Source organism: Saimiri boliviensis, chromosome 13 (genome assembly GCF_048565385.1).
Source record: "Saimiri boliviensis isolate mSaiBol1 chromosome 13, mSaiBol1.pri, whole genome shotgun sequence".
NCBI classification, from domain to species: domain Eukaryota; kingdom Metazoa; phylum Chordata; class Mammalia; order Primates; family Cebidae; genus Saimiri; species Saimiri boliviensis.
Genome location: NC_133461.1, coordinates 29,044,744 through 29,069,373, shown reverse-complemented (window position 1 = coordinate 29,069,373; position 24,630 = coordinate 29,044,744). Strand labels below are relative to the sequence as shown.

Below are 24,630 nucleotides of genomic sequence, written 5' to 3'. Positions count from 1 at the left end.
CTCTAGGGTAATCATTAAAAAAGTAAAAAAAAGAAAAAAAAAAAAGAAAAGGAAAAAAGGTAAAATTTATATGCTACAAAAAGAGAAAACTGAATCTCATAAAATGCTCAATTAAAACCACAACGCCGGGTGTGGTGGCTCACACCTGTAATCCCAACACTTTGGGAGGCCAAGGTAGGTTGATCACCTAAGGTCAGGAGTTAGAGACCAGCCTGGCCAACATAATGAAACCCCGTTTCTACTAAAAACACAAAAATAAGCCAGACAATGTGGCAGTTAATCCCAGCTACTCGGGACACTGATGCAGGAGAATCGCTTGAACCTGGGAGGCAGAGGTTGCAGTGAGCCAAGATCGCACCATGGCACTACAGCCTGGGCAACAAGAGCAAAACTCCATTAAAAAAAAAAATCGTATCTACATCTCCCAGAAAGGTGCCAACAAATCAGACTAATAGGTACTTTCTTTCACAACCACTAGGATTGTTTTTACATATTAAGTTACTTTATCATCTATATTATCACATTATGAGATATTAGGATCTCACATTCTAGGTACTTGTCCTATTATGGAATGCTCTTTCACTTAGACTAGTTTTCCAAAATAAATTTATTTACTTAGAGATACGGTTTCACTCTGCCACCTAGGCTAGAGTGCAGTGGCGTGAACATAGCTCACTGTAGCCTCAGACTCCTGGGTTCAAGCAATCCTGCCTTAGCCACCTGAGTAGCTGGGATTACAGGTACATGCCATCACACTCTGCGAACTTTTAAAAAATGTTGTAGAAATGGGGGTCTCACTATGTTGCTGAGGCTAATCTCAATCTTCTAGCCTCAAGAGATCCTCTTGTCTGGGCTTCCCAAAGCACTGGGATTAGAGGTATGAGCCACCTTTCCCAGCCACCCAATAAAGTATTTCTTTCAAATATTATTCAAAATTGAACTTTCTCAATAAAAGCAAAATAAGTAATGTACTTAGGCCCTTTGGGGATTCTGTATTCACTTCATTAACTCTGAAGAGTACACACAGATTTTGTCCTCTACCGCCAAGGATATTGCTAGTTCCTTTTCAGCCAAACCTTTCAAATTCTTTTTATTTGTCCAATAATCCCTGTGACCCTGAATATGTTTCAATAAATGTTAAACAAATTAAAAAGACCTTAACAACTTGTTTACAGTTTGCTGTTTATCAGGGGACTCATGCTAATTAGCAGTTAGGATTGTAGGCCTAATACTGGTGTAATGAATAAGCACCTGTAACTGTAGGTGAAAGTGAATTAGTTCAAAGAGTGTTGGTTTACTGAGAGCAATTGAAGTATGGGTTCTCCTGGCTCTACCATGTACTCAATTTTCCTGCTCTGTGCTTCATTAAAACAGGATAAAAATGACACTAGATCAAAAGAAATGAGAATCATAACCATTTGTTCTCAGTTGAATAGACCAGTATCTTACTTTTCTTGTGTGATACCTTAAAAGCAAGTGATTTTACTCTGGAAGTTTAATTAGGTATATGAATGCTGAATTTTCAAAAGAACAAAATTTCATTTTGGAATCAACTCCCTCCTCCCACCAAGAGAAGCAACAATGAGAAACAATACTATCAAAGAGTCTACTAACAAAAGTTGTCAGATGTTTTTATGTTCTTTTTGAATCAGTAAAATACATGGTACAAAATACAAACGCTTCAAAGGATACACAGTGAAAAGCCTCCTTCCCATCCCATTGTCTAACCACCTTGTTTCTCAACTCAGAGAAAACATTCCCAGTTTCTTGGGTATCATTCCACAGACATTCTGTGTATACACAAACATACATTCTTCCTCTTTTTAAACAAAACATAGTATATGACATATTCCTGTCCACTCTGCTATTCCCACTTAACAATATATAGAAAGTCATTATATATCAATATATGAAGCATTTCAGTCCTTTTTATAACTGTATAACAGTTCATTTTACAATTTAACAAATACTATATTGCTGGACATTTAGGTAGTCTACAATCTTTTCCTATTACAAATCATTCTCCAAGTAATAAAGAAAAATCATTCTCCAATAAGATATGTATAACGTATAGCTTATACTATCACTTACATAAGTACACAAAATATTTCACACATATATGAGTAGACAGATATAATCAATCCAGAGAAACAGAATAGCTGGGTCAAAGGGTATATGCATTTGTAATGTTCATAGCTACTGCCTGGCTAACTTCTATAGAGGTTGTACCAACTTGGATTCTCACCACCAATGCCTATTTCTCTACTCCACAGCTACCACCGTTTAATCAAACATTCTAATCCTTGTCAACTTAGATTTTTTTAAAAAACAGTTTTTCAATACAATTATATTGTGCATCTCTCTTACCATGAATAAGGCCATTACCTGTTCATATCCTATGACTGTTTTCTACTGGTTTATAGGAAATAAACTTCATTTTCAAAGCTGCTGGATAGACCACAAAATTAAGTCTTAAATCAAAATAACTGACCAGGTGTGGTGGCTCACACCTGTAATCCCAACACTTTGGGAGACAGAAGCAGGAGGATTGCTTGAGCCCAGGAGTATAAGGCCAGCCTGGGCAACAATGGCAAGACCCCATCTATGTAAAAAACTTAAAAACCAGCTGGGTGTGGTGGCACAAGCCTGTGGTCCCAGCTACGCAGGAGGGCTGCTTGAGTCCAGGAGTTCGAGGCTGCAGTGAGCCATGGCTGCACCACTGCACTGTGAAACAGAGCAAGACCCCATATCAAAAATAAAACTAGTAAGTCAAAAGAACTGCTCAGTCCAAGAACACTACGAAATCTTTCTAAAACAACATGAATAAAGCCTACAAGCATATCAGGAGAGACACTGAACCGAATGCTAACAAAAAAAAAAATCGAGACAGCCAATTAAGCAAAGAGAACAGTGCCTCCTTCCCCATTTTTTCTCACCAAACCCTAGAAATAATATAAATATTTTTATATAGTCAGTGATTACACAGCCATGCTCAAAAAATCTCAGGGGACCAGAAGCTGTGAAGAATCCCCATAAAATAGAAAACAGCTGGAGATGGGCTAAAAAGGGAAATGACATCCCAGAGCAGGCTCAAGGGCCTTCAAGGGCACCATCCCAAAGAGTGTGAACAGCAACTCCAGCACAAAAGCAGAAAGGCCAGAGGCTAGAGCCCAGAAGCAACTAAAAGAAGCTTGGCCTGGGCACCCTGACTAGACACCCCCTGCCCAAGCCCTCACTCCCATAGGAAGCAACAACAGCGTGCTACCTGCTAGGAACAGAGTGAAGGCAACGCCCTAGATAGCTGGAATATACAGGAGGAACAAGTTCAGACATACTAAGACCAGTAGCCACTGAGATACTTTTGCCAGAAGGATCCACCTGCTCCCCCACAGAAAGCAAAGTAGAAAACTGAGACCCAACGGCATCTCTTCTGCAATGATTCCTGCCAAGGATTCCAAACACACACATACACATACATACATACATACACACACACACAGACACACACACACACACACACACACACACACACAATCACCTGTTCCCAATTTATTTGGAACTCTCAATATCCTTATCAATTAAAACTAAAGTAGAAAATACTATTCGATCATCTCCAAAGAGTCCTACTGCCTTTACCCTTACTGGGCATCATTAGACTCCCTTGGCTTCCAGCTCTTTTTTCTCTAAATTTGTCAGTAACTGATCCCATCTCCTGGCTTTTCTAGTGGCTTCCATAATACTGCTTTGAAATTTCTCCTTTTAGACCCAACCTCTGACCAGGAGGCCAGTTCTGTTGATATCTCTAAAATACTTAAGCCTTTCTTTAACTCAAGGATAATATAAATAATCAGTAAGTTTCTTGGTAACAATAATCCTTATGCAAGTCTATGCTAGAAATAAGAAGTGTGCTATTGCTGATGCTTTTAGTAGTAAACCTTTCAAAGGACCTATATTCAATGCAATGAGTTAAGAATTCAATCTTAACATGTGCAAAACTGATTCTATCATTCCTCCCCAAATCTGTTACCCCTTAAAACTCTCCATTACTCCCCTAAAGCTCTAATTATGTAAAAGCTGCCTTGAAATGCTATTTTTCCGTAATACTTACAAAACATCTCCCAGGTAGATTATGCCTGAGAGGCATGAATCAGGCCTTACACTTCTTCCTTATCCCAAATCAACCTCCGGCCTACTGCTAAAGAGAAATTACTCAAAAGATACTTGCCGAAACAGCCAAGGTCCCACAGCTAATAAATATATGAAAAGATCTTCAGCCTAAATTCTGAGTACAATATGTTACTTAAAACAATAATACATTATTTTTACCCATCAAACTAGTAAACGTTAAAAAAATACTTAGTAACAGGCCAAGAACTGTGGCTCATGCCTGTAATTCCAGCATTTTGGGATGCTAAGGCACAAGGATCCCAAGGAGCTAAGAGTTCAAGATCAGCCTAGACGGCAAAGTGAAACTCTGTCTCTACAAAAAATTTAAAAATTAGCCAGGCAAAGTGGCTAATGAGCCTGTAGTCCCAACACTCAGAAGGCTGAGGCAGGAGGATCACCTGAAGCCCAGGATTTTGAGGTTGCAGTGAGCTATTATACAATCATGTCACTGCACTTCAGCCTGGGCAACAGAGGGAGGCTCTATCTCCAATAAATAAATAAATAAATACACTCAATATGTTATATTTAATTTGTAAAATATTTGACAAATACATAAATCTCCTCTTTATGTGTACTGACTATTTCTTGATTTAATGTGCCTTAAATGGAAAGTAAATGTTAGAGGAACTGAAAATCCATGATAACAAAATTCTGTTCTAACACCCTCAAAATGTATAAACGATGCCCTAATGCACTTTGTCCCTTCTTATGCTAAGAATCCACAAATTCTGCACTATATTCCAGAATCACTTTCCTCCTAAAAAAGTACATACATACATACACACACACACACACACACACACGTACACACACAACACACAGATATGCCCCACTTATACCTAAGAGACTTTAAGGAGAAAACTGAAACAGGAGATCAGAGAAATAATGGGCTATAATCACCAGCCAAATGACATACTAAATGCCACAGGTGACATGAGTCCACAAGTAATAGAACATTCTCTTAAACGCAACTATGTTCCAAGTGCTATATTAAGTACAGTTGGGTATTCACCGCCTAATGAAACGAAAGCAATGGAAAGATATAAACCCACAAAGACCAGATCAAGGGGAGTGTAGAAGATGGGAAGGTGACAGAGGAGGGTACCTGAACCAGCAGACCTGCGGAAACCCCAGTGGGAGTTCCTGCCAAGGGGAACATTAATAAGAAGAAAGGCAATTCACCCCATGGAGCAGTGGGAAGGCTACAGAGCAAGACAGAGGGCACCAGGGAAGACGGGGCAAGGTGCAGGGCCAAAGTCTGGGGGTCTGTCTCCCCAGGAAGAGACTACCATACGTGTTCTCCAGAGAAATATGACTAGAGAGACCAATGCCAATGTCGGGGAAGGTAATAAGGTGGAAAATGAAGAAATCAGGAGAATGAAGATAAAGTCAACTTGCTACCATTCCATAGTGAGTTTCCCTGCCTCGAAGGCAGGAGACAGGATTCCTCTCAAAAGAAACTGAATAGGAACCTAGAGAAAAGACACAGGCATTTTGAAATTGCCAGGCCAATTTAAAAAATAGATTGTCACCTTACAGCAATGCTCACCACTCAACAAAATCTACTTACACAAAGAGTTTCCAATCAGTTTTGGGATAGTCTCAATCTTAAATAAGAATGGACAGTCAAAAGTGATTAGACTTGTGAGGAAAGCCTCCAACATGAAATACAGAAACCAAAACAGCCTGGGCATGGTGACTCACTCCTAGAATCTCAGCACCTTGGGAGGCCAAGGCAAGAAGAACACTTGAGCCCAGGACTTAGAGGTCAACCTGGGCAACACAGCAAGACCCTGTCTCTACAAACAATAAACAAATTAGCCAGACTTGGTGGTGCACGCTTATAGTTCCTGCTACTTGGAGGCTTAAGTGAGAGGATCGCCTGAGCCTGAGAGGTTGAGGCTGCAGTGAGCTGTGATCATGCCACCACACTCTAGCCTGAGCAACAGAACAAGATTCTGTCTCAAAAGAAAAAAAAAGCAAAACAAACTAAAGAAATGAATCAAAGAAAACAAATTAGTCTAAGAAAATAATAAATGCTAAAATATCCTTAGAAAGATAATGAAAACAATAATAATACCAAACATTTATCTAGCATCTACTATGTCCCCAGACACCATCTTAAGTGTTTCACATATACTGATTTAACACTCACCACAAACTATATGGTAGTACTTTTTTTCTCATTCCCTAAATCATAAATTGATGATTTGTGATTTAGGGAATGAGATTCAGCCCAAGGGCTAAATTTCATCTGCTGTCTGAAGAATGATTTTTACTTTCTTTTTTTTTTTTTTTTCAGTCAGGGTCTTGGTCTATCACTCAGGCTGGAGTGCAGAGGTGTAATCTCAGCTCACTGAAATCTTTGCCTCCCAGGTTTAAGCGATCCTCCCACCTCAGCCTCCGTAGTAGCTGTGACTACAGGTATGTGCCACAATGCCTGGCTAATTTTTGTATTTTTAGTAGAGATGAGGTTTCACCATGTTGGGCAGGCTGGTCTCAAACTCCTGATGTCAGGTGATCCGCTTGCCTCAGCCTCCCAAAAATGCTGGGATTACAGGTGTGAGCCACTGCGCCCAGCCTGATTTTTGCATTTTTAAATGGTTGAAAAAAATCAAAAGGATATTTTGTGACATAAAAATTATACGAAATGAGTATTTCAGTGTCCATAAAGTCTTATTAGAACACAGCCATGCTCATTCTAATAAGACTTTATATATCCCTTTATACTGCTGCTCAGTGCAACACAACTCTCAATGACACGGTTATACTCAACAGCATTTCAAGTGCCATAAGATTGCCATAGTGTAACTTTTTTACCAGTGAATATCACATCAAAAGAACATAAGTACTCTGATGTCACACTTGCAATTCACAGTGGACTGTAGATTTTTTTAATCTAGTTAGATGTCAAAGCACTTTATTATGTAAAAGCATCACAGCTGTGCCAGAAAAATACAATACAGGACACATTACTATACTAAGCACTCAACACGGTATCTCGTGTGTGCCCTGCCACACAGCATTCACTCCCAACTCATGAGAGCCATGAGCAGGAAAATGAGCAAATGTAAAACAAGGTATATCTCCTCATAGCAGAATGTCTTGCCAAAAATTAAAAACGGAAATGAGGCTGCAACCAAAGTAAATCTCCAAATGGCTTATTTGTTAAGCAAGCAAGGAAAGGATTTACCAATGGTGAGTTAATTCAATTATGTTTCATTGCAGCAGCCAAAGAATTGTGTCCAGAGAAAATAAACATCTTTAACATCTTACACTTTCCATGAAAATAGTGGCTCAAAGTACAGTATGTATGAAATAATTACAGCTATAAATATTTCCAAAAACGTTGAGAAAATACTAATTCAGTACAACCTGAAGTAGAATCTGCTAAGATGTGTAACAACTGATGGTGGTAAAAATATGTATGAAGCAGGAAAAGGCTTAGCTGGACAAATGTACAAGCATTGTAAAATGCAAGGTGTTTAAAACTTGTGATTATTCACTGTATTCTCAATTGGCAGGTACTCTGCAGAAAACATGTGAATCTAACATGTGTTATTGAACCAGAATTATCAAAGGTAAATTCATTTATTCTCATGACACTTTTGTCAGAAATAGAAGCTAAATATCCTGACTTGTCCTGCCACATAACAATACAATGGCTTAACAATAACAGAGTTTCATTGAAATTTTTCAAGCTCCAGGCTGAGACAAATTTTCCTGAATGAAAAGAATGCCCCTCAACCACTATGGTTGCTGCACACTTGATATATCTGTTAATGAATTCAACCTAAACTTAGAAGGACAACAGGGTCTACATGCAAAGCATATACTGAGACATTTCAGGGACAACTAATATTGCCTAAGTCACAAGTCATGTCAAGGGACAACTAATATTGCCTGAGTCACAAGTCATGTCAAGGTGTTTCATGCACTTCCTTTGCTGTCAAAAATTAAAATGAGATTTCCACTGCCACACAAATATGCAGCACACATATTTTCCAAAATCAAACATTTCCAGCAGTATTTTTTTCAGACCTCAATGCAAATAAAAAAGAACATTCCACATTTCAAAAACCGTGTAACTGTGCAATGAGGAGCTTCTACTTAATCCTCAATTGGAAGTGATTAGGCTGCAGTGTAATGATTTGCTAAATGTTAAATATCAAGGAAAGAGTCTAAAGGAATTCTATAAATGTCTTCCAAGGAATGAATAAGCTCTATTAAAACCATATGTTCACAGACTATTAGCAGTGTTTGGCAGTACCTAAGTTCTTAGACATTTTCAAAGGTGAAATATATGAAATCTCATTACAAATCAGCATTAATAGGTGGAAATTTATCATCAATTTTGATGATAGAGAACACTAACTTTAAACTCCAATTAAGCCAAATGTTATGCCCTCTCCTCAAAAAAAAAAAAAATCATTCTTCTCATTAGCAAATCTTTATTGCAAAAATTGTTCTAAATCATTATTAGTACTGCATTTAGAATTTTATTAATAAAAATCTTGTAGAAATGTTTTCTCTCTTTGTTATATATAAGTACTTACATAATTAAATGATTAAATAATTTAAAATATCCTTCATTTTCCTTCTTGGCTCATAAAGCCTGAAATATTTATGATCTGGTCCTTTACAAAAAACATCTGCCAACTCCTAGCCTACATGAATAAACTAAGGCAAAGAAAGGTTAAGTAATTTGCCCAAGACTACAGAGCTAGAAAGTGGCATATCAGGTTTTACACCTAGGTAGGATAGGTAGAGAAACCATGCTTTTTTAATCACTGTATCGTATTGCTTCATGAAGCAAGAGTAGGAATGACATAAAAAAGGAAATAAAGAATAAAAAAGTACTAAAAAACTCAATAAAAAGGAGAAAAGATAAAGTCAAGAAACTTCCATAATAAAGAACAAGACAAATAAGTAAAAAGCAGAAGGAGGAAAATTAGAAAATTTCAAGAATAATTTAGAAGATTTTAATATGTTAATAATAAAAGTTCCAAAAAGAAATCACAAACAAAATAGAGAGATGTTACACTATCAAGTCAGGCATTGTGGGGATGCAATTTTACTTTACTGACAAAGCTAACAAAGACATGAAACCTCTGGGACAGGTATAAAAATAACTTATTACTCACTACGATAGCAGTAGCCAAAGTAACACCTCACATCAGTTTCTTAGGCACTAATTCCCACAGGCCGTTCAAAGTATTTGGTAAAAATTAATAATATATTCATGGGAAACTAAGCAAACTAGAGAGAGATAAGGAGAAACAAGGTAAAGTACTCACCAGCAGTAAATAAAATTTATGCAGTCATAATAATATAAAAGTTAAACACTAAATTAACCAAGAATTCTAATATACCTATACTGGAAGGGCTAGAATAGGGGAAGAAAGTGGAAGAGCACCTCACCTACCATAACAAGAAGCCAATGTGTATTACCTAAAATTGATAAATCACAAAATAGCAGTTTAGGTAGATTTATAAACACAGCGGTAAGTATCAAAAGAAAAAGCTTAAAAGAATTTTTAGGGCTAGGCACAGTGGCTCAGGCCTGTAATCCCGCACTTTGGGAGGTCCAGGCAGGAGGACTGTTTGAGGCTAGCAGTTCAGGAACAGCCCAGGCAACACAGCAAGATCCCATCTCTTCCAAAAAAAAAAAAAAGAATAGTATAGAGAGAGTTCTTAAAAGTAACTGCATCTGAGAACAAAACTAAAAAGTGGGAATAGGTAAGGATATTGTTGATTTTTTATAACCTGCCTTTACTATTATTTATCTTTTCTACAATACACAAGTTTTACATAGAAAAAATATCAAAATAAATAGGAGATAATGTGCTTTACTATTTCAAAATTAATGATTCATATAAGCAATTCAATGTGCAAATACCAAAGAACAGTATAGGGTTGAAAAACCAAATAAGCAATATATAAGCTACATCACATTATGATTACATTAAGCACAAGAAGCCTATCAATGGTCAATAAATATTTCCTGAGTGCCCACTATGTGGCCAGCAATATGCAAAGTGCCAGGTTTAAACTTGTGAAGAATGGAATTATATACAGAGATACAGATAAATCAACAAGAAATTTTAAGATGGCAACTATTCAAGACTTGGGTAAAGCTTCCTAGAGGTCATACCATAAAAGTTAAGACCAGCCAGGCACAGTGGCTCATGCCTATAATCCCAGCACTTTGGGAGGCCAAAGCGGGTCAATCACCTGAGGTAAGGAGCTCGAGAGTAGCCTGGCCAACATGGTGAAACCCTGTCTCTATTAAAAATACAAAAATCAGTTGGACATGCTGGAGAACAAAATTGTGCCATTAGTCCCGACTACTCGGGAGGCTAAGGCAGGAGAATCACTTGAGCCTGGGAGGTGGCAGTTGCAGTGAGTCAAGATCACACCATTGCACTCTAGCCTAGCCAACAGAATGACACTCTGTTTCAAGAAAAAATAAATAAATAAATACAAAAATTAGCTGGACATGGCAGTGCATGCCTATAATTTCAGCTACTCAGGAAACTGAGGCAGGAGAATCACTTGAGCCTGGAAGGTGGAGGTTGCAGTGAGCCAAGATCACACCACTGCACTCCAGCCTGGCCAAAAGAGTGAGACTCTGTCTAAAGAAAAAAAAAAAATACAAAAATTAGCTGGGCATGGCGGTGCATGCCTGTAATTCCAGCTACTCAGGAGGCTGAGGCAAGAATATTGATTGAAAGGAGATGGAGGCTGCAGTGAGCCAAGATCATACCACAGCACTCCAGCCTGGCAAAACAGCTAGACTCTGTCTCAAAAAAAAAAAAAAAAAAAAGAGACAAGCACAAAATCCTCACCTGCCAGGTTCTAGATATCTTGCTCACGCTCTACCGCTTGTTCTGGTAGCTTAACTTTATGAAAGCCCCTAATAACTGCAGCTGAATAACCATCAAGACCAGCCTGGCCAACATGTTGAAACTTTATCTCTACTGAAAATACAAAAATTAGCCAGCTGTGGTGGCGGGCATCTAAAATCCCAGCTACTTGGGCACCTAAAATCCCAGCTACTTGGGAGGCTGAAACAGGAGAATCACTTGAACCAGGAAAGTGGAGGCTGCAGTGAGCCTAGATTGCACTGCTGCACTCCAGACAAAGCGAGACTCCATCACAAAAAATTAAAAAAATAAAAAATAAATAAAAGTTCAGACCTAAAGGACAAGAAGGGTTGGCCTGGGTGGATGTGGAAATTCAGAAACTTCCAAAGCAGACAATGGCACATTTGAAGCCCTATGGTTAAGAAATAACAGGTAGGGCCTGTTCAAGGACTGGAAAGAAGTTTAACATGGCTGGAACAGAAAGGGAATCAAAGCAGAAGCATAAGAGGCCAGAAAGTGCCTTTTTCGGACTTCTTTCTATCTCAAGGAGCTGCTCTCCTCTCTGCTTTCTTCTATTAAACTTTCCACTCCTTAACCCACCCACATGTCCATGTCCTATTTCCTTCTCTGTGTGCAACAACAAACCCCAAGGTGTACACCCTAGACAGCATGGCCACGTCGCTGGGGGCTTTGTCCAGGATACCAAGGTATAACATTCATCAAAATGGTGAGTAGAGGAGCAAACTCCAACTCTGTCCTTTCATTCCAAGGCTCTCAGTCTCCATTTTAGACCTTTCAAAGAGGACTTAGCCATTGCCTCAGGCTAGAAGAAGTCCTGGGGCAACTGAGGATTTCTGGCCAGGGATAACCCCTGGTGTTATCCAAAGGCTTCTGGACTGACCCCAGCCTCCAACCACCCCGATGGGGTGTCAGCAACAGGATCTCCAACTTTCCTATTGTAATTTCCTCCTTTCCTGTTCACGACTATCATATCTCTTATCTTCTCTGTGTATGAAATGTGTGGGAAATTTTACAGTTCGAGGAAGTAATCTTGTTTGACAAGATCAGGGAATGCCATAGTAACCGGGTATATAGCTCAAGGGAAGGCATCTCTGTGATTTTCTAAGAGCCCCTCACCCCCTAAGAGTGAGCATCTCTCTCTCTCTTTCTGCCTTTGGTCTGGAGAGCACATGCCATTTTCCAGGTGTCTCTCTGCCCTTGATCTAGAGAGTACATGATGTTTCAAGGTCAACTGTGCCACCTAGTGGAATAGGCATCCTCTCCAGGAGGCACATTGTCAGTCCTTCAACAAAACACCCTAGTCTCCCAATTCTCTTTCCTTTTTGGGCCTCTTTATTAGAAACTGGGTTTTATGCTGCTTCTGTAAACGGGAAAATTCTGCCTTCAACAATCAAAGGCAAAATATCCTCCAAAGCCAAATTTTAGTCTCAATACTGTCTCATCAGCAGGAAAATGGCCATTCGATTCCTACGTGTTTTTTTTTTTTTCCTACTTTTTTTTAAGGCACATATTTCACTTCCAGTTATAGTGATACTTAATTAGCAAGGGAATTTCAAGTTTGGAAGTTAACTGGAACCATTCTCTAAGAGTAAACGCTTAGGCACAGAGCTGGTAGTATGGTTGGAGGTGGCCCTAAATAAGGGGGACTGGACACCAAATAGCTGCCTCAGATGATCCCCCCGGAAGTTGCTTCCCTAATTTGGAGGAAATATTCTCTTTGGGTCTGCTCAATATGAGCATAAAAAGGCCATGCCCTTGTGCAAAACAAGATGAGCTGCTTTTTCTTTAAAGTTTCAGGATCAAAGGAATCCTTATGCTTCAGAATGCACTCCAGGGGAGTGCAGGATGAAGATGGTACCCATTTAAAAAGAGAAGTGAGAAAAAGGTATCCCTTTAGTTTCCTTCCTTTTGGTGTGATCCATGCTGGAGAGGAAGACAGTGGGAGAATCCCCCCTGCTTTTTTTCCCCTCTGTGTTTCCCGGGTCCCTAGCACCTTGTTGAAAGTGCTGCCCACGGTTGCAGGTATGACCTCCAGCCATGGAACCAGAGGAACTAAGTCACTGGGGCTAGTCGTACTCACCCAAGTGGCTCTATTCCTCTGCCTGTGATTTCCCTTCAACTTCCTAGACTTGTGTGACTTGTTTGGCTTCCTAAAAAAATGACCTCAAGAAAAACTACATAATAGTTGGGCAAGGGCCCTTTAATGGAGGGGGTGTGCTAGACTGAACTCTGTATCCTGCCATTATGGCCTGGAGGACCTCATAAGCCCGACTTCTGTCTGGGTCCCAGGCTCCACACCTGGTACATAATTAAAATGACTTAACAGGTTTTTCACCAAAAGTAAAAGTTGCTAAGAGTTAACAGTGCAACATGTATTTGAGATCTCTATACAGTTTTACATGCAAGGCTTATAAAAACGGTGAAATGTGTTTTTTAGTAAAAGATTATAAGAAAGCATGGAAATATAAATTTTGCCCAGGGATAAGGGATTATCTCAAATTTAATAACATAGAAGTAGACATTTAAGCAAGTTATAGAAAGACTATAAAAATTAATCTTGCAAATGTGTAAATATTAACTAAATTCAAGAGGGTATTATATGGCATTTTCATAAATTAAGCACTGAAAGAAGAGCACAGCAAGGTTGTCTTAAGACACTAATCTGCCCTTTAGCACAAAGGGTTGTAAAGAGTTTCACCCCATGGTGATTGGTTAAGATTAGATGGAATTTTCTATGAGGTTTTATCAAAAGGTTGTTCGCAACTTTAACAAACTAATACAAGGGTAAGATTTGGCTTTAAACAGGATTTTCATGTAATAGTAAAGGCTAATAAAAGATTTTTGCCTTTTGAGTCATCATTTTGGCAAAATAATTAATTAATGGCAATTTGGAATTCTATTTCATAACATCAAGTGTTTTAAACCTCTAACACTTAACAGGGATCCCAAAATCAAGCTTCAAGTTTCAAAACTGTCTTTCCTGATGCCTGGCTTTCTGGATTGTTCAGGGGGCCCCTGAAACATCCAGAGAAGAGGTAAACAGGATTATCTCACATGTTTAGCCATATGAGAATTGCCAAAATGAGAAATTGTCCAATCTTCTTTAAGTTATAGTTTTTGGTGAATAATACTAATATATGTACCCAAAATTGTATGGGATTTCTAAAATTCTAATGTCTAAGTATGTGCTATCAATAACAATTAAGGTTAACTAAGCTTTCAGTCATATTTTTAACTGTAACTATCCTGGAAATTTTGTCATTCACAGACAATTGTTGTCTTGCTTTGTTCCTTCTCAAAAGATGGTTTATAATCAGGCTATATTAAGGACTTTTAACAGGTGTTCTCAAATGCAGGTTTTTAACAGCTTTGAATATTGTAACATTGGAATAGAGAAAGAACATACAGGACTCATGAAGAACTGAAATGTTCACAAATATCAAGCAAAACAAGAGTTGACTAAATGGACTGCACTCAGAAAACTAAAGAAATCTTTTTTACTTTTGCTTGGAATATTGCTAATCCTTGGTTTGCTTTTCAGGGTCAAGGAAATGGGTTTTGAACTGTTTACAGCCTTTAATAAGTGAGTAAGGTATACTCCTGTGAACAAACTTTGGAGCATGTTTGTTTCTCTCTGCCTGGTTCCTCTAATCTGTGAGAACTTTTTTTTTTTTTTTTTGAGACGGAGTTTTGCTCTTGTTACCCAGGCTGTAGTGCAATGGCATGATCTTGGCTCACCACAACCTCCGCCTCCTGGGTTCAGGCAATTCTCCTGCCTCAGCCTCCTGAGTAGCTGGGATTACAGGCACACGCCACCATGCCCAGCTAATTTTTTGTATTTTTAGTAGAGATGGGGTTTCACCATGTTGACCAGGATGGTCTCGATCTCTTGACCTTGTGATCCACCCACCTCAGCCTCCCAAAGTGCTGGGATTACAGGCGTGAGCCACCGCGCCCGGCCGAGAACTCTTAACTTATGGCACTACCGATGTTCGCATCAGTGCAATAAGAATCCATTTTTCTTTTTCAACAGGACACAATTGGAAAAACTGGTAATTTTAATAAGGCTTTGACTGGAATGGTATCCTTCCCTTTAAGGACTCAATCTCAACTTGCAGAGCTGATAAAAGCCCCATGGAAGGAACTGGCCTCATACCTGTCTACACAGTCCCTGCACAGGGTTCCTAAGCTGTGGTCAGTAAAGAATGTCACTTTCTAACAGGTCCAAGAGCTCCAGGTTTATCTTGGGGCCTTAAGAGAAAAGGATCACCACACTCACAGGTATGTGAGGATACAAACCCATGGCTGGGCTCAGCTTTAAGAGGTCTTATCTGAGATTCCTTGTGGAATAGAGTTCCATCACAGCCAATCCAAAAAGCCTATGTAGAAATAATTACTCTTGGCAGGGTGTGGTGGCTCACACCTGTAATCCCAGCACTTTGAGAAGAAGAAGCAGGTAGGTCATGAGGTCAAGATTTCAAGATCAGCCTGGCCAAGATGGTGAAATCCCATCTCTACTAAAAATACAAAAAAATTAGCCAGGCAAGGTGGCAGGCACCTGTAATCCCAGCTCCTAGAGAGGCTGAGGCAGGAGAATTGCTTGAACCTGGGGGGCGGAGGTTGCAGTGAGCCGAGATCGTGCCACTGCACTCTAGCCTGGGCAACAGAGTAAAAGAAATAATTATTCTTGCTGCATTTTATGCAGGTAACCAGGCCAAGTATAAGACTAAAGTTTATTCTACGAACAACACAGTCCTGTCATAATTTGTTTTTACCAAAAATGAGGACTAAAGAAAGTATGTTCCGAAGCTTATCATACGTTTGTCATTAAATCCTAGTCACATTGTTTTTAAGCTTTGTGTCTACATTTTAGACTAACCCTGCTTATTCCTGTGAATCAAGTGGTGATCTCTTAAAGCTTGGAAGAAACAAAAAGGGACAGGTAACGTAAAACTCTGGATACCTTGGCAAGTAAAATTTTAGACGGAAAGGATCTACTACACCACACTTGTGGGAATTGCTATATTCATTCTACTATTTGCAGTAGGGTTAAACACGGTAGCATCTCCTAACTGAAATACTGGACAGAGACTTTTCATTGCTGTAATATTTTGCTTAATTATTATCCTTATAGCAGGGATAATTACCAAGAAAAAGGAAGCATGAAAGTTTTACTATCACCAAGTTTGCTAGAACTTCTTATTGGGTTTGGTAATATGTCACACCCTGGCTATGCAAAGAAGGTTATAAAGGAAAGAGATTTTCTGTGGAAGTCATGAAGGGAATAATAACAGCAAGAAAGATTTAGCGAAGGTTAACACTAAAGTTACTCCAGCTACCCAAATCCAATGCCACTTATCCTAAAAGGAATGTTACTTTTATATTAACATTTTAGTAACATCTGGTGGAGGCAAACCAGTGTTACAACCCATGAGAATGGCTGACAGAATCAAACTCCAAACAATGCTACAGACAGAATCACACAAGGACATGCCTCTCTTCCAAGGACCCTTAGATCAACCCCAGGAGGAGGCCCAGCTGCCGTTCCCCTTTTCAGCCAGAAGTAGTCAGAAAGAGTTGTCATTCAACACCCCCTAACCAGAGTTAGGTCTGCCACTCCAGGGTGAGGAATGATGATATAGGAGTTAACAAAGAAATAGGCAGATAGCAAGGGCATGGGAGTCCTCAGTAAGGCTTTTCTTTTTAATGAAAAGCAGCCCCAAATCATTGTCTAACAAAGAGCAGCCTGCAAGCTGGGAGCTTGCACTGGTGAATGCCAGCAGGAACTAAGGACTAGACATTTTCAAAATGGTGGTTCCATCTTCCCTTCTCTGTCAGCCACATGTACTGTAAAGGAGCAGACAGGATGGTACCAATCAACTGGAAAACCCATTTACATAAGATTAGGTTGAGGCAACCAGCCTTCCACACACACTCTGTAGATGTCATACCTGACTGAACCAATCTGCGAGCCCTATGTAAATCAGACATCATCTCTCCACATAAAATCTGCTTCAGTCCGTGGCCTCCCCTCTTTTTTTGGATGTCTCTCTCTTTCTCAAGGAGCTACTCTCCTCTCTCCTTTCTTCTATTAAACTTTCCACTCCCTAACCCACAAAAATAAAAATAAAAATAATAAGAGGCCAGAAAGTAATCTGATGCTTGATGCTTTACACAGAGACTTACTAAAAGACATGCCTTCTTACTCTGCACATAGTAACCGTACAATTGCATACATCCTCCCTAAGACTTACAGATTGATGACCTCTACCCCTATACACTGACAATCCCAAAATATCTATGTCTAGTCAGAACTGCCTTTTGAGTGCCAGACCCATTTATCTAATTGCCTAACATCTGTCACCATCTGGTGTCCCAAGAGCACCTCAAACTCCACATGCTCAGTACTGAATATGTATATATCCTTCCTCTTGTCCATCTCCAATTCTCATCTTTTTATATCACTCATTCAGATATTCAAGCCAAGAAACCTAAAGGAAGAGAATGAAAAACAACTAATAGTTACAGTGTAATACTGCTAGATACGTAGAGGTATTTTCATTTAATTCTCTAACAAACATATAAAGTATATATTAGTCCCATATAACAGATGAGAAAACCGAAGCTCAAAAAGGTTGAGTAACATGCCAAAGCAAATAAATGACAGAACTAGGATTGAAACCTAGAGTTAGGCCGGGCGCGGTGGCTCAAGCCTGTAATCCCAGCACTTTGGGAGGCCGAGGCGGGTGGATCACGAGGTCGAGAGATCGAGACCATCCTGGTCAACATAGTGAAACCCCGTCTCTACTAAAAATACAAAAAAGTAGCTGGGCGTGGTGGCGCGTGCCTGTAGTCCCAGCTACTTAGGAGGCTGAGGCAGGAGAATTGCCTGAACCCAGGAGGCGGAGGTTGTGGTGAGCCGAGATCGCGCCATTGCACTCCAGCCTGGGTAACAAGAGCGAAACTCCATCTCAAAAAAAAAAAAAAAAAAAAAAAGAAACCTAGAGTTTTTAAAAGTATGTAGGTTAGTCTGGGTCCAGACAGAGAAACTAATTATAAAGAATAACAAAGGCTAGGCGAAGTGGCTCCCATCTGTAATCCCAGCATTTTGGGAGGCCAAGGAGGGTGGATCACCTGAGGTCAGAAGATTAAGACCAGCCTGAGCAAACTAAAAAAAAATACGAAAATTAGCCAGACATGGTGGTACATGCCTGTCATCCCAGCTACTCTGGAGGCTGAGGCAAAAGAATCACTTGAACCTGCGAGGCAGAGGTTGCAGTGAGCCAAGATCACACCATTGCACTTCAGCCTGGGCAACAGAGCCAGACTCTGTCTCAAAACAAAAAAAAGAAAAAGAAGAAGAAAAATAGTAAAAAATACTAATTGCCTACCCAATCTCCAGTTCTCCCTTCCTTTTAGTCAGAGAACTCCAATTTTTTGGCTAGGCATATTCCTGTTCAACTAAGATACATTTAAGTCTCTAAAAGTGGACAATCACTTATGTATCCCTTCCTCTATGTTTGGAACATGGAAATTTTAGCTCTAACTCCAGCAACCATCTTCTACCCAGAAATCAAGGGCCATACTTCAGGGTTAACAGTGTAAGAAAATGCAAAGAGGCTGGGTTCCTGATGACAGCATAACTGCCAAACCAGCCTTTAACTGTCCACCTCTGGAATTCTTCTACAAAAGAAACAAACCACTCATATGTTTAGGCTATTATTTTTCAGGTCTCTCTTATTCATAGCCAAACCTAATCCTAAATGATACAGGCAGGGCTTTCTAAGTATTGTGGGTGGAGGGTTGCATGGCATATTCTGAAGGAAGAATTGCCAAGACTGAGTGACTGACTCAACCTAACAAAGAAATTTATCATCGTTCATATGACGGACAAAAGGTTTTAAACGCCCAAAAGACTGAACAATTTTTAAAAAGATAAGCTTTTTAAAAAATAATTATTCCAATGTCCTTATTGGAAAGTTTCAGCCACTCTTGGTATCTGCATTCTTAAAGAATGTGATAAAAATCAGAGAAGACATCAAAAATCACTAACCAAACTTCCTTAAAGAAATGAAAAAAACGCCGGGAGCGGTGGCTCAAGCCTGTAATCCTAGCACTTCGGGAGGCCGGGGCGGGTGGATCATGAGGTCGAGAGTTCGAGACCATCCTGGTCGACATGGTGAAACCCCGTCTCTACTAAAAATACAAAAAATCAGCTGGGCATGGTGGCGTGTGCCTGTAGTCCCAGCTACTCAGGAGGCTGAGGCAGGAGAATTGCCTGAACCCAGGAGGCGGAGGTTGTGGTGAGCCGAGATCGCGCCATTGCACTCCAGCCTGGGTAACAAGAGCGAAACTCCGTCTCAAAAAAAAAAAAAAAAGAAATGAAAAAAACAAAAACTTTCAGCAAATAAGACCTGTATGTAAAGTTGTTTCCAGCCCCACTAGTTCATTTTGTCTAGAAATAATTTGAGGATAACTTACAAACTGTTTACAAGCAAAGTTCAAAGCATTAAGCTCTGCTAAAAACCTTACTAGAAAAAAAAATGCTTAAAGGCAAGAGCAGATACTTAAGTCCCATCACATTTGCAAAGAACCTTCACACCTAGAGACAATCAAGACTTTGACACCTAAGTAGGAAAGTGAAACCCCACCAGGAAACAGGATACCAAACTGGAGGACTTCTGGAAATCCTTTCCACCTCTAAAAATTAGTCTTCTCTCTGTCCGGAGAAAGGAAAAGCAGCAATGGCCATCTTATCACTCTGCTCTGTTAGGCCCACAGCACTCTACCATGCGCAGCTGAGTCACTAAAGAACTTGAGAAGGAGCTGGTTTCAAGCCCGAATATCATGGTAGTTCATTCTGCCTGAAAATGTTCTCTCACTTTCATTAGGAGTCCTCTCTTGCTGCTGAAATGGCAGTGCCTTTTTCTCCCATTGGGACAGAGAGTCCCTGCCATCTCACCCTGGGCATGGGAACCATCATTGCCCCCAGTGTGTCCTGTGTCAAGTATCAGGTTAGCCCTCTCATTACAAGTACATAATACGTTTTAAGCCATGAGTATGAAAAAGAGACCAAAACAAAATATAGAAAAACTTTACGTGGAGCTGTATTGCTTTTATACTTAATCACTTTTAAAGGCCTCATTTTACCAAAGCCTATACTACGAATGTCACAGGTATTTCCCATATCTTTGTTTGTAGTCACTAAAAAGAAAAATAAACAGTCCTCTCTAGATCTAACCACTCCCATTATCTACAATCCTAAGTGAAAGATGGGCCTCTCATTGCATGTACAGCAGCAAAAGAAGTCACCTACTTTCTTAAGGCTCAGCAAAATATTCCAAAACACATTGTGGTAGTTAGAGTAATAGCCTCCAAAGATGTCCACATCCTAATCTATAGAAGCTGTGATTATACTACTAGGAAAAGGGACTTTGCAGGTGTATTAAATGAAGAACCTTGAGAAGGGGGATTATCCTGAATTAGCCAAGTGGGCCTGATGTAATCACATGGGTCCTTAAAAGCAGAGAACCTTTCCCACCTGTGGTCAGAGACTTAAGAATGGAAGTATGATCAGAGAGATGCAACACTGGTGGCTTTGAAGACAGAGGAAGTGTGCCACAAGCCAAGGAAAGTGGCGGTCTCTAGAAGCTGAAAGAGGCATAGATGCTCCCCTAGAAACCTCCAGAAAAGAACATAGCCTTGTTACCAATCAGTGACACCCATTTTGACCTCTAACCTACAGAACTATAAAATAATAAAGGCATTGTTTTAAGCCACTAAATGTATGGCAACATGTTACGGCAATCATACAATACTGATATATAACATTGAACAACTTCTAACAATATGTGAAATTAGAAAAGAAAAGCAAAACCAAATTGCCCAAATATTTGGAGCAATATAAGAGCCATTTGTACATGTTGTAACATATTTCACTTCTGTTTCTCTCCTGCCCTCACAAAACTCCATTCATTAAAAAGCCAAAGTGACAATTCTACAAACTTTTTGTAGAAGAATGAGCCATATTAATTTTAAAAAATTGAACACTCAGGATAGCAGGCTCTAATGGAAAATCAGCAGATAATTACGTCATATTTTTCAGAGTCAAACATAAAAGTGTTTGCACTGTTTATCCTCCTTGTATCAAATGGATACCACCCATGTTTTAAAGTACACTAAATCTTTCTAGATATTAAGAATTTACTATTAATTTTTATGTGTGGTAATGGTTTTTGGGGTCTACTAAAAAGAGAGAGCAGGCCAGCACGGTGACTCACCCCTGTAATCCCAGCACTTGGGGAGGCTGAGGTGGGAAGAATGTTTGAGGTCAGGAATTCGTGACCAGCCTGGGCAACAGGATGAGACCCCATCTCTACTAAAAATATAAAAAATTAGCTGGCCATTTAAAAAATTAGCACGCACCTGTAATCCCAGCTACTTGGGAGGCTGAGGCAGGGGAATTGCTTGAACCTGGGGGCGGAGGTTGCAGTGAACCGGGATCGTGCCGCGGCACTCCAGCCTGAACGACAGAGACTCTGCTTCCCCCGCCAAAAAAAAGCAATTCAGTTTTCTACAGATGTATATTGAAATATTTACAGATCAAACTGAAAGCCTATGATTTGCTTTAAAATAATTGTGAGTGGGGATAGCAATGGATAGGGATAAACATGAAACTAAATTGGCATGAGTTAATTTTTGAAGCTGGGTAATGGGTAAATGGGAGTACACTGTATTATTTCACTGCGTGAACTTTTCTATGGTTAAAAGGTGCAAAAACAAAAACTCCTTGACCTATATGTCGTAACAACAGACTTCTTAATAGTTTAATCTCCTTCCTATTAACATTGCTCCAACTCAATTCTCTGCCATTTAATCCATTTGCGACTGATAGTTTCATCAATTATTCCAACTCATTTTGCCCTGTGTAGTCACTTTATGAGCTTAAGCCAGACGCCTAACCTCTAAAAGCCGTGTTCTTCGTTTACAGAATGGGAATATTCATATTCATCCGGTCTACCTCTGAGTAGCTGAGAGGATTATCTAAAATAAAACTTCAAAGCAGAATAATCACTCCAGAAATCCATATATTCATAAATTTCATCCTCTGCAATAACCATTCACTCAGCCCTATAGATTCTTCCCTTCCACCTCGTTCTTCCCTTGACCCCTCAACACATCAGCCTAAGCACCTGAATTCGAAGCTACATTCCTCTCTACCGCCTCCATCCTCCAGGTTTTCATCTTTCAGCACGTCACCCTCGCTCTACACACCCCTCTCTCCAACTTCCCCTCTACTCTAAGGATCTCACTCCATCTGTGCCCCCTCATCAGTCTATCCTGGGTACCCGCTTTGCTGGCCTGATTACAATTATCCCATCACTTCTCTACCCCTGTTCAGTATAGAACAGCCTTATCCAATCAGCGCTATCACCCCAATACCCTCAAACCCCACTACTGGCCCCCAGTTCACAAACACCCACCCTTTCACTTTTCAGTCAAAACACAATTGCTCAGGCAAACCCACGGAGACTGAAAGTAGATCGATAGCAGCAGGGTTGGGGAGAGAGGAAGAAGGAGTGGCTGATAATTTCTTTGGGGGGGGGGTATAAAAATGCTCTGGAATTAACGGTGGTGATGGCTGCTCAACCCCGTGAATATACTAAAAACCACTGAGTTGTACTTTTAAGGGGTTAGTTTCCTGATATGTAAATTATATCTCAATAAAATATGAATGTATAAAAAAGAAAAAGCCAACAACTATTGCTCACCCTGCCCATCACACGCCCATTTGTCAGACCAACACCGCCCCATCTCCGGAAGCACTGACAGGGCCTTCGGTATCCCCACAACTCCCAAAGCGGACTGGGACAGAGGTCCCTCCGCTCTTAGCACAGCCCCTACGGGGTGGCCCAGGCGCCCACCGGCAGGAAAGGGAAGGTCCCTTCGCCGCCGCCCCACGGCGCTGCCCCTCGCCTTCGGGCGCTGGCCGGGGAGCGGAGGGTGGTCCCGGACCCGCTTTGACAGGGGGCCGGGGGCGGCCGGGCTTCCGGGCCGGGCCGCGCTGCGGGGGGCGGCGCCACAGCCCACCTGTCTCAGCCGGCTGGGGGGATCTGCTCCAGCTCCACGGACCCGCGGACAGACAGGCGGGTGGCAGAGGGGTCAGGAGAAGTCGCGGTCGCCGCGGCAGCCGCGGGTGGCGCACGCCGGCTCAGGCCTCCTTGTTTCCACGTCTCTGCGGGTACGGTTCCAGCCCCGACTGGGCCTGCAGCTCGGCTCCGGCTCGGCTCCAGCCCGGGCCGGGTCGTTGGGGAGGCCGGGAGACTGCGAGTCAAGAGGGAAGCGACCGAGAACGCTGCTAGGAAGCGAACCGCCGGGCGCGCGCGCGCCAGCCAGGCAGTCACGTGGCATGCGGCGCGCGCGGACCTCTGGGAAATGCAGTCCTTCGGGTGTTACTCGTGCCTCCTCTCTCCTAGCGCCTTCTGAGCCTCTGCAAAGCCACGTGGCCGCATTGAGAAGCGCAAAAACCGCCCGGCGCGGTGGCTCATTCCTGTAATCCCAGGACTTTGGGAGGCCGAGATGGGTGGATCACGAGGTCAGGAGATCCACACCATCCTGGCCAACAGGGTGAAACCCCGCCTCTACTAAAAATTCAAGCCGGGCGCGGTGGGTCACGCCTCTAAACTCAGCCTTGGCGGGTAGATTACTTGAGGTCAGGAGCTCGAGACCAGCCTGACCAACATGGCGAAACCCGGTCTCTACTAAAAATACAAAAATTAGCCAGGCATGCTGGAGGTCGCCTGTAGTCCCAGCTACTCGGGAGCCTGAGGCAGGAGAATAACTTGAACCCAGGAGGGACTGCACTCCAGCCTGACTCCGTCTCAAGGAAGTGGGGGGCGGGGGGTGGGGAATTAGCCGGGCGTGGCTGCGCGTGCCTGTAATCCCAGCTACTGGGGAGGCTCAGGCAGGAGAATCACTTGAACGTGGGAGGCGGAGGTTACAGTGAGTCGAGATCGCGCACTGCATGCACTCCAACCTGGCGACTGAGCTAGATTCCGTCTCAAAAAAAAAAAAAAAAAGAAAGAAAGAAAGAGAAGCGCAAAAACCTTGCCTGCCAGGTGCTAGAGTCCTCGCTCACGCTGCACCCTTTGTTCTGGCGGCTTAACTTTATTAAGGCCCCGGTTAATTGCAGCTGTAACCATCCCAAAGTCAAGCAATTTCGTGTGGGATTCTGGAGAATTGAGAAATAGGGAAATAATTTTCGATGGAGGCAGCTGGCAGGCCTAGCCCTGCCTGCAATAATGTCGGAAAGGACAGGTCCCAAAGGAAAAGGTATCAATATGAGGTAGTGCCAAAAATATCAAATTTGAGGTCAAATGAGCTGCATTGACGTCTTTGAGCAACTACTTTACCTCTCTCAGCCAGTATTCTGATCTAAAAAAATGACGATGATTCTGCCCTTTCAGGAATGTTGACATTACCATAGTAATAATTAACAATTCACATTATGGATTGTTTTCTTTTAGCTGTGCACTGTTATCTTATTTCTCAAAATGACCCTTTGGAACAGAAAGCA

The 24,630-nt window shown here is 41.2% G+C and overlaps 1 protein-coding gene across 4 annotated transcripts in view; it reads right to left on the bottom strand.

The window, feature by feature from the left end:
- DYM (dymeclin) overlaps positions 1 to 23,449 on the bottom strand; it is a 439,715-nt gene extending 416,266 nt beyond the window's left edge. For 2 of the 4 annotated variants that reach the window (XM_010336841.3, XM_074383488.1), the window contains exon 1: positions 23,145 to 23,449. The gene's annotated coding sequence lies outside the window, so the exon portion shown is untranslated. The remainder of the gene's footprint in view (positions 1 to 23,144) is intronic. The other 2 variants (XM_010336842.3, XM_003926079.4) reach the window with 2 other exon arrangements.
- Positions 23,450 to 24,630: the final 1,181 nt, after the last annotated feature.